General features: G+C 56.0%; 1 protein-coding gene across 2 annotated transcripts in view; it reads left to right on the top strand.

Annotated features, from left to right (window-relative positions):
* Positions 1-3016, top strand: part of Kif26b (kinesin family member 26B) — a 512864-nt gene that overhangs the window by 35256 nt on the left and 474592 nt on the right. The gene's annotated exons all lie outside the window — the stretch shown is intronic.

Genomic DNA, 3016 nt, shown 5'->3' with positions numbered 1-3016 from the left:
ATCATTTTTCTAATCTTCTGTATTTTTTTATCAATGTCTTCTTTAGAAGCAGTTATAAATTCTTTTACTGCAGTGTTTTCTTAAGATTGGGCTTCCTCCCTATGTTTCTGTAGTTGATTCTTTACTTCAGATGCTATGAGTTCAGAGAATTCTTTTTTTTATTTCAGAAAAGAATTCTGCTCTGAGTTCCTCTATAAATTTCTGCGGTTGCTTATTTACTACCGACACTATTAATTCATACATTTGAGCTGAGCTAGTAGAAAAGAATCCCACTCTGAATTCCTCTATGATTTTCTGCTGTTGCTTATTTAATATCGACGCTTTTCATTCATACATTTGAGCCAAGCTAGTGTCCTCTGCACTTGTTCTGGATGGGCACTGGGTTCCCTCCATATGTTTCTGCATTTGATTCTTTACTGCAGATGCTATTAATTCAGGGATTTCTTTTTTCATTTCCAATCTGAGTTCCTCTATACCTTTCTACAGCTGTTTCTTTATTTCAGAAGACGTTGATTCATTGATTTCATCTGTGTGGTTCCCAATTTGTTCTGTGTTACTGTCCTCTGCATTTGTTATGGGTGGGTTTGGGATCTGAGATTGCATTTTGTTCCTTCTCATTGGCATTTTGTGTAGCACTGTCTTCTGATCTTTGTTGTAGAGCTTTGGTGAATTTATAACCTTAGCACCTACTAAATTCAGGTGCAGATCTACAAAGTTTGGATTTAGCCAGCTGTGCCTGGCTTGGGTCTGGCTGCTGTGCTCAGCTCTTTCCTGCTGCCGCCCTTGGGAGTGATCCTGTTGTGCCCCTCTGGCAAGATATTCTGCTCCTGGAGTAGCTGGGTGGTTCTGTCCCCTACTCTCTCTGTAGGGATTGCAGCTGCAGGGTTTCACCCCAGGCCTGTATGCCAGGCCTGAGCTGAGTCTGGAGGGGACAAAGTGGAGTAAGAGGGAGAGGAAGCTCTCCCACACACTTACCCTGCCTGGGCTAGGGCTTAGGGCTGAGAACGTGGCATAAATTCTCACTGGGCGAGAGGGGTGGGGTGATGTGAAGTGGTGGTGTTGGGGTCCCAGTGGGGTGGAAGAGGGTCTCACCCATGCTGCGCCTGGGATTGGACAAGCAGGTCCCGCCGGCGCTGGAGCAGGGTAGCCGGAAGTTCTCCCATACACTCACCGGCCCGGTATAGGACTGGATCTGGGGTGTCCCCAGAATGCAAATTCTCAAAACTGATTTGTAGAAATCAATAGTGGCTGTTTAGGAGGGGTGAGGCCTGCCTGGGAATGGCAGGAGAGAACTTTCTGGAGTGATGGAAATCTATATCTCAATTGGCTGAGTGTTTTGCCTAAAAGCAAATATACATTTATAAAAATCCGTAGATATGTACACTTAAAATGATCAATTTGTAAAGCCCTCTTGCGGGGCTTCCAGTTATAAACTTCCACCAACAGAGGGCGCTCCGAGTCCATTAAAGGCGCCATGGGAGCCGGCAATAGTTCGGGATGCAAATCAGATCGCTCCGGGTTCATCAGTCTCCAAGGTGGATTGCAGAGCTCCCCAAGTGTTCCCCCTCGACATCTCACCTTCCGTACCCGCGCCTCCCCGGCTCTTCCATTCAGCTGGAGCAGCCGCTTCCCCTAATGGCGACAATTCCTTCCGCGGCGCCGACGCGGTGCACAGAGACCCGAGCTGGCGCGTTCTGCCTGGAGGCGTACCTGTGCCCCTGAGGTCCTCTCTCAACATGATTGCTTTCAAATCGGAAGTAGAAATGTAATGGAAACTTCCACACTGTGCTCAACATCTTCATTCTTGACCTTGTTCCCTCGCTTTGGTGGCTGTGACGGATTCCCACTCCGGGGCTGCGGGGTGGGGGGGGAGATGGGGGAGCGGGGGGCGACGGAGAGCCCGCCGCGGCGGGTAGCACAGGCAGGGAAAATTCCCCAGGGCTCCAGCACCACAATCACTGTCTCCCTGCCACTTCCTTCCTCATCCTTCTCTCGGAGGGAAGCTGACGACCCTCAGCCCTAATCGTCCTCTTCGTCCTCGCCCACCCCGGTCGGGTCTCTAGGGCGCGGAGATGCCATTACACCTCACGTGACCCCTGCGCCGGGCTGGTCCTGCGAGAGGCGTCTCGCCGGGTGTTAATTAAAGGTCACAACAAAATAGACCTACCGGCACACCAGAAGACATGTCCTCCCGGGAAATGAAAAATGACACCCCGGAGCAGCCACGTGTGGAGCCTGGCCTGTGCCGGCTTCCTGCGCTCCCGGGTGGGCGCTGCGCGGGCGGCAGGGCGGGGGCCGCGGAGGGGCGGTGTGCGCGTGGGTGCCCTGGAGAGCCCCTCGGTGCCCGGCACGGGGAGAAGCGCGCAGGACCTGGCGAGGGCGCCGAGCCCGGCCGGGAACCGCCAAGGCCAGCTGCCGCCACACCTCCTCTCCGGCCAGCGCCGTCCGCACTCGCGGGTGCGGCGCAGCGAATCCTCAGTTTCCCTGCCGGGCATCTGGGTGAGGGGGCTCACCTGCGCACCCCTGGACGGCTTAGCGCCCCATACAGTGGGGTTCCGGTGGGGCGGGCGGGCGGGCGGGCTGGGGCCGGGGGCAAAGGCTCGCGGGTCCTCCAGCTGCTCTCGGAGGGAGGCCCCCCGGCGCCCCGGGTGGGAAAGACAATTCCAGAAAAGGTTTGCAGGGCAGGTCTGGGAGAACAAAGGGCGGGGGGAGGACCCAGCGTGTTTGTGGACTTGTGACTCAATCCGTTTTACATTGCGTTTCAAGGCAGACCTGCAAGCCTCGTCGGGAAGAGAAAAGAACTTGGGGGCGGGGAGCAGGGGCGCAGCGTTTCCTTCCCCCCAGCGGCGTAGCGTTAGAGCCCGGCCGCGGGCCACTCGCGGGGAACTTCCTTGCCGGGAGCGAGATTTACGACCCCACCCCCGCCGGGAGCGCGGCCTCGCAATGTCAGGCAGGAGCGCCGCGCCATAAAATGGATCCGGGGCGGCGCGGCGGCGGCGGCGGCGGCGGCGGGCGG

Source organism: Octodon degus, unplaced genomic scaffold (genome assembly GCF_000260255.1).
Source record: "Octodon degus isolate 3935 unplaced genomic scaffold, OctDeg1.0 scaffold00017, whole genome shotgun sequence".
Taxonomy (NCBI): domain Eukaryota; kingdom Metazoa; phylum Chordata; class Mammalia; order Rodentia; family Octodontidae; genus Octodon; species Octodon degus.
The sequence above is the reverse complement of the archived record's forward strand: the minus strand, read 5'-3'. Positions and strand labels throughout refer to the sequence as shown.